We start from the raw sequence: 7,970 nt of genomic DNA on the forward strand, positions 1-7,970 counted from the left end.
CCAGGATGGACCGCTCGCCTGTATCGGTTGGGGACATCTCTACGCTGCTGATCCGCTTGAGATGGTTTCCTGTGGACGGGACTCTCACTGCTGTCTTGGAGCCACTACGGATTGAACTTTCACAGTATCATGTTAGACCCGCTCGACATCCATTGCTTTCGGTCCCCTAGAGGGGGGGGGGTTGCCCACATCTGAGGTCCTCTCCAAGGTTTCTCATAGTCAGCATTGTCACTGGCGTCCCACTGAATGTGAATTCTCCCTGCCCACTGGGTGTGAGTTTTCCTTGCCCTTTTGTGGGTTCTGTCGTAGTCGTAATGATTTGCGCAGTCCTTTGAGACATTTGTGATTTGGGGCTATATAAATAAACATCGATTGATTGATTGATTGATTGAGTGTGGCAGCACGCCGAGACACGCCCCCCCGCACGCACCCCCCAATACACACTGTGTGTAGCCGTGGAGGCACCGCCTGTGTCTGCCTCACTTCTCATCCGCTGCATTGTTTTGATCAGGAAACATGGAATTTCCACGATTTTGACCATGAAAATGATCAGAATATACAGCAAGCGCACCAAAATCACATAGATAGCATAAACCAAAAGAGAAACATTAAAACGTATTTTATTTATAACTCATGGTTAAGCCACCTGGTGGCAGGTGAGGCACTGCCTCACTTGCCTCCCCTGACTGCACGTCACTGCATTCAAGATATTAATTTCCTTCCACATCCGAGGCATCGTGTTGCAACCTGTGGTGTTTCGGCAATCTAGAAGCTCCTTAATTGCGATCTATAGGACCAGAAAGTGCACTCTCGGAGACGCTAACATTAATGTCCAGATGCTAGAAAATGCAGCCTTGCAACAAGTTTTCATACAAAACTCATTTAGCAGCTCAGAAATGGCATTGCTGTACATCGCAACTTTCTCACCTCACTTAGCAATTTGTGCGCAACTGTGCCACTTTGCACATACCTTCCTGCGATCTAAATATGGATGCAAAAACAGCACACGCAAACACTTTCAGGTTCCACAAATCAATTACAGGCACCACGAGATTAAATTAGCATCCCCTCTTCCCAGTATTGTGGCCATTCTAGTAATCTGATATCGTTTAGTTTTTTTTACGATAATGACGGTTTTCTTGTAAAGTAATTAGGAACCGATTCCCCTATTGAATTTCTGGCGTTTTATAATTAAAACTCTTTCATCAAATTTTAATCAGAAGGGTTCAATCCCTCTTCTGTTCTTATTTTAAGCCAACAAGACAAACAACCTCAGAGGAGATAATGTTTGAAAAAAAAGCAACATTTTCTACCCAACTTTTGTATTGAAGGGGGAATTGCAAACTCCCTGTTGATTTTAGCTGGGGGTTGTCAGTGTATGAAATATAGGTTTAAGTAAGACCTACATAGTGTTTTTTGTTTCATGTGTCTACGACATCCCTACTTGGAGTTAGAGGCAGTTTTGTCTGTGTTTTCTTCTAGGGGGCGCTAGAGTGCCATTTTGAGTTTTTTTTTTTTTTTTTTTTATTAGATCGCAATTTTCGCCAGCAACATTTTCTACCCAACTTTTGTATTGAAGGGGGAATTGCAAACTTCCTGTTGATTTTAGCTGGGGGTTGTCAGTGTATGAAATATAGGTCTAAGTAAGACCTACATAGTGTTTTTTGTTTCATGTGTCTACGACATCCCTACTTGGAGTTAGAGGTAGTTTTGTCTGTTTTCTTCTAGGGGGCGCTAGAGTGCCATTTTGAGTTTTGGGGTTTGGTTTTTTTGATTAGATCGCAATTTTCGCCAGCAACATTTTCTACCCAACTTTTGTATTGAAGGAGGAATTGCAAACTTCCTGTTGATTTTAGCTGGGGGTTGTCAGTGTACGAAATATAGGTCTAAGTAAGACCTACATAGTGGTTTTTGTTTCATGTGTCTACGACATTCCTACTTGGAGTTAGAGGCAGTTTTTTCTGAGTTCTGATGTTCCTAATTAAATTTGTTTAAATACTTAGTGAAATGTTTAATTTTAAAAATACATTGTTACATTTGATCATTTTGATAAAACCTCATCGAGCTGGATGCAATCTTACTTGGAGGGGAGGAAACAGGTGGTTGAGGTCAACGGCACCGTGTCCTCCCCCATTCTTAATAAGCTGTGGAGTCCCACAAGGCAGTATATTAGGGCCGTTACTGTTCCTAATATACGTAAATGACATGTCATCAACATGCGACTGTGAATTGTTCCTGTTTGCGGATGACTCGGCCCTGCTGGTATCCGGCAGGGAAAAGTCCTCAGTGCTGAACTCTGTAGAATTTGCACCAGGCTCGCTGACAACAAGGTATCCATACACTTGGGTAAAACTGAATCCATCCCATTTGGGTCCCATATCAAACTTAAGAAAGTCAGTGACTTCACTATTAAAATGGGTGACATTGTTATCACCAGGAAAGATGAGGTCACCTAGGTAATCAAGAAGGTCAACCAACGAACGAGATTTCTCTACAGAATCTCCTCTCTGGTCAACAAAAGCACCTTGAAGATTCTAGCGGGAACTCTCATTCAACCCTTTTTCGACGATGCACCTCCAAAACCCTCAAACCTGGACTCCAAACATCCCAGAACAAGCTAGTCCGGTTACTTTTAGACCTCCACCCCAGATCACACCTCACTCCTACCCACTTCTCCAAAGTGGGCTGGCTCAGGGTGGAGGAAAGAGTACAACAACTTGCTCTGAGCCTGGTCTATAAAATTCGCTACACCTCCCTGATACCGAAATACATGTCAAACTACTTCCTGAACGCCATAACCACAACACCAGGGGGAGCTCCACAAACTACGTAAAACCCAGATTTCGATCTAACAAAGGTCGAAACTCATTCTCTTTCTATGCCACGTCAATGTGGAAAACACCCCCAACAGGCATAAAAGTAAGTGCATCTCTATCCTCCTACAAAACCGCTATAAAACAACACCTCCAGGCAACTTCAACCCTAGACTAACATCCTCCTCGGATTGTAAATAATCAAATGTACATAATCAAACGTATATACAAACCTCGTTTCCATATGCGTTGAGAAATTGCGTTAGATGTAAATATTTGCAAATCCTTAATTCAACCCATATTCAAGTGAATGCACTACAAAGACAACATATTTGATGTTCAACCTCATAAACTTTATTTTTATTTTTTGCAAATAATATTTAACTTAGACTTTCATGGCTGCAACACGTGCCAAAGTAGTTGGGAAAGGGCATGTTCACCACTGTGTTACATCACCTTTTCTTTTAACAACACTCAATAAACGTTTGGGAACTGAGGAAACTAATTGTTGAAGCTTTGAAAGTGGAATTCTTTCCCATTCTTGTTTTATGTAGAGCTTCAGTCGTTCAACAGTCCGGGGTCTCCGCTGTCGTATTTTACGCTTCATAATGGGCCACGCATTTCTGATGGGAGACAGGTCTGGACTGCAGGCGGGCCAGGAAAGTACCCGCACTCTTTTTTTAACGAAGCTTTGGGTTAGGGTTAGGGTTGGATGACAACATATGTTGTTCCAAAACCTGTATGTACCTTTCAGCATTAATGGTGCCTTCACAGATGTGTAAGTTACCCATGCCTTGGGCACTAATGCACCCCCATACTATCACAGATGCTGGCTTTTCAACTTTGCGCCTATAACAATCTGAATGGTTATTTTCCTATTTGTTCCAGAGGACACCATGTCCACAGTTTCCAAATGTAATTTGAAATGAGGACTCGTCAGACCACAGAACACTTTTCCACTTTGCATCAGTCCATCTTAGATGAGCTCGGGCCCAGCGAAGCCGGCGTCGTTCCTGGGTGTTGTTGATAAAAGGCTTTCGCTTTGCATAGTAGAGCTTTAACTTGCACTTACAGACGTAGCGACCAACTGTAGTTACTGACAGTGGTTTTATGGTGTGTTCCTGAGCCCATGTGGTGATATCCTTTACACACTGATGTCATTTTATTGATGCAGTACTGCCTGAGGGGTCAAAGGGCCGTAATATCATTGCTTACGTGCAGTGATTTCTCCAGATTTTTTCAACTTTTTGATGATTTTTTGGACCGTGGATGGTAAAATCCCTTGCAATAGCTCGTTGAGAAATGTTGTTCTAAAACTGTTCGACAATTTGCTTACGAATTGGTGACCCTCGCCCCATCCTTGATTGTGAATTACTTAGCATTTCATGGAAGCTGCTTTTGTACCCAATCATGGCACCCACCTGTTCCCAATTAGCCTGCACACCTGTGGGATGTTCCATATAAGTGTTTGATGAGCATTCCTCAACTTTATCAGGATTTATTGCCACCTTTCCCAACTTCTTTGTCGCATGTTGCAGGCCTCAAATTCTAAAGTTAATGATTATTTGCAAAAATAAAAAAATGTTTATCAGTTTGAACATCAAATATGTTGTCTTTGTAGCATATTCAAATGAATATGGGTTGAAAATTATTTGAAAATCATTGGATTCTGTTTATATTTACATCTAACACAATTTCCCAACTCATATGGAAACGGGGTTTGTATTTGTTCTTATGCTTCCAGATCTCACTATGCTCACTACTCGCTGTACATATCCTACCAAGTCAGACCTGCACTGTTTCAATGTCCATCTCTCAGATGATGCGATTGTTGATGACTGAAGTGCTGATATCAACCAACCCTAACCCCTCCACATCCCGCCCCCCGGACTAGGAAGAAAGGAGGAAACAGACAGTAATGAAAACCTTAGAAATATTCAAGCAATTCAGCAGATTCCTTCCAAAACATTATTCAATTAGAGAGTGATAGCAACATCCTACCTTGAGAAGGGAGACGGCTGCAAAATGCATTAAGCAGCCTGCTACTAAACCCACGTTTGCTGCTCACATCTCCGAGCCCATGTGAAGTTTTACACCTCTGCTGGGGTGTCATCCACTTTAACTGCATGCCGACAAATCACAAAGCATCAAAAGAGAGACAGAGCGAGAGATAGAGAGACAGGAGAGAGAGAGAGAGAGAGAGAGAAAGAGAGATGTTGCCTAGTACTGTACAGTTCTGAGAGAATGTCCGTTGTTTGAATTTACTCTCACACTTTGACTTCTGCCTGCAGGAAAATACATGTGATTCCTTCCATCCATCCACCCATTTTCTTCAGCGTATCCGAGGTCTGGGCAGGGAAGCCCAGACTTCCCTTTCCCCAGCCACTTCGATCCCGAGGCGTTCCCAGGCCAGCCGGGAGACATAGTCTACCCAACGTGTCCTGGGTCTTCCCCGTGGTCTCCTACCGGTCGGACGTGCCCTAAACACCTCCCCGGGGAGGCATTCTGGTGGCATCCTGACCAGATGCCCGAACCACCTCATCTGGCTCCTCTCCATGGGGAGAGGAGCTCTCACTTTGAGTTCCTCCCGGATGGCGGAGCTTCTCACCCTATCTCTAAGGGAGAGACCCACCACCCGGCGGAGGAAACCCATTTGGGCCGCTTGTACCCGTGATCTTGTCCTGTCGATCATAACCCAAAGTTCATGACCATAGGTGAGGATGGGAACGTAGATTGAGAGCTTTGCCTTCCGGCTCAGCTCCTTCTTCACCACAACGGATCGATACAGTGGCCGCATTACTAAAGACGTCGCACTGATCTCACAATCCACTCTTCCTTTACTCGTGAATAGGACTCCGAGGTACTTGAACTCCTCCACTTGGGGCAGGGTCTTTTTCCCAACCCGGAGATGGCATTCCACCCTTTTCCGGGTGAAACCCATGGACTCAGACTTGGAGGTGCTGATTCCCACCCGTCGCTTCAAACTCGGCTGCGAACCGATCCAGTGAGATCTAAAGATCCTGGCCGGATGAAGCCATCAGGACCACATCAACGGCAAAAAGCAGAGACCTAATCCTAGTACATGTGAATTTCATTAAAAAATATACAATTGTACTACCAGATAGTTATTAAGCTTAGCTGTGGTGACTATAGTTGATTGTCGTAGAAATCAAAGACAGACAACCTCAACCCAATATAACCCGTGGCCTCCTACCGGTCGGACGTGCCCAAAAGACCTCCCCGGTGAGGCGTTCTGGTGGCATCCTGGTCAGATGCCCGAACCACCTCATCTGGCTCCTCTCTATGTGGAGAGGAGCTCTCACTTTGAGTTCCTCCCGGATGGCAGAGCTTCTCACCCTATCTCTAAGGGAGAGACCCGGCACCCGGCGGAGGAAACTCATTTTGGCCGCTTGTACCCGTGATCTTGTCCTTTCGATCAAAACCCAAAGTTCATGACCATAGGTGAGGATGGAAACGTAGATCGACCGGTAAATTGAGAGCTTTACCTTCCGGCTCAGCTCCTTCTTCACCACAACGGATCGATACAGTGGCCGCATTACTAAAGACGTCGCACTGATCCCACAAATCCACTCTTCCTTCACTGGTGAACAAGACTCCGAGGTACTTGAACTCCTCCACATGGAGCAGGGTCTCTGTCCCAACCTGGGGATGGCACTCCACCCTTTTCCGGGTGAAACCCATGGACTCAGACTTGGAGGTGCTGATTCCCACCCGTCGCTTCAAACTCGGCTGCGAACCGATCCAGTGAGATCTAAAGATCCTGGCCGGATGAAGCCATCAGGACCACATCAACGACAAAAAGCATAGACCTAATCCTAGTACATGTGAATTTCATAAAAAAATATACAATTGTACTACCAGATAGGTATTAAGCTTAGCTGTGGTGACTATAGTTGATTGTCGTAGAAATCAAAGACAGACAACCTCAACCCAATACAACCCGTGGCCTCCTACCGGTCGGACGTGCCCGAAACACCTCCCCGGGGAGGCGTTCTGGTGGCATCCTGACCAGATGCCCGAACCACCTCATCTGGCTCCTCTCCATGTGGAGAGGAGCTCTCACTTTGAGTTCCTCCCGGATGGCGGAGCTTCTCACCCTATCGCTAAGGGAGAGACCCGCCACCCGGCGGAGGAAACTCATTTTGGCCGCTTGTACCCGTGATCTTGTCCTTTCGATCATAACCCAAAGTTCATGACCATAGGTGAGGATGGAAACGTAGATCGACCGGTAAATTGAGAGCTTTGCCTTCCAGCTCAGCTCCTTCTTCACCACAACGGATCGATACAGTGGCCGCTTTACTAAAGACGTCGCACCGATCTCACGATCCACTCTTCCTTCACTCGTGAACAAGACTCCGAAGTACTTGAACTCCTCCACTTGGGGCAGGGTCTCTTACCCAACCCGGAGATGGCATTCCACCCTTTTCCGGGTGAAACCCATGGACTCAGACTCGGAGATGTGCTGATTCCCACCCGTCGCTTCAAACTTGGTTGCGAACCGATCCAGTGAGATCTAAAGATCCTGGCCAGATGAAGCCATCAGGACCACATCAACGACAAAAAGCATAGACCTAATCTTAGTACATGTGAATTTCATTAAAAAATATACAATTGTACTACCAGATAGTTATTAAGCTTAGCTGTGGTGACTATAGTTGATTGTCGTATAAATCAAAGACAGACAACCTCAACCCAATACAACCCGTGGCCTCCTACCGGTCGGACGTGCCCGAAAGACCTTCCCGGGGAGGCGTTCTGGTGGCATCCTGACCAGATGCCCGAACCACCTCATCTGGCTCCTCTCCATGTGGAGAGGAGCTCTCACTTTGAGTTCCTCCCGGATGGCGGAGCTTCTCACCCTATCTCTAAGGGAGAGACCCGCCACCCGGTGGAGGAAACTCATTTCGGCCGCTTGTACCCGTGATCTTGTCCTGTCGATCATAACCCAAAGTTCATGACCATAGGTGAGGATGGGAACGTAGATTGAGAGCTTTGCCTTCCGGCTCAGCTCCTTCTTCACCAGAACGGATCGATACAGTGGCCGCATTACTAAAAGACGTCGCACCGATCTCACGATCCACTCTTCCTTCACTGGTGAACAAGACTCCGAGGTACTTGAACTCCTCCACTTGGGGC

This window comes from Nerophis ophidion, linkage group LG22 (assembly GCF_033978795.1).
Source record: "Nerophis ophidion isolate RoL-2023_Sa linkage group LG22, RoL_Noph_v1.0, whole genome shotgun sequence".
Taxonomy (NCBI): Eukaryota; Metazoa; Chordata; class Actinopteri; order Syngnathiformes; family Syngnathidae; genus Nerophis; species Nerophis ophidion.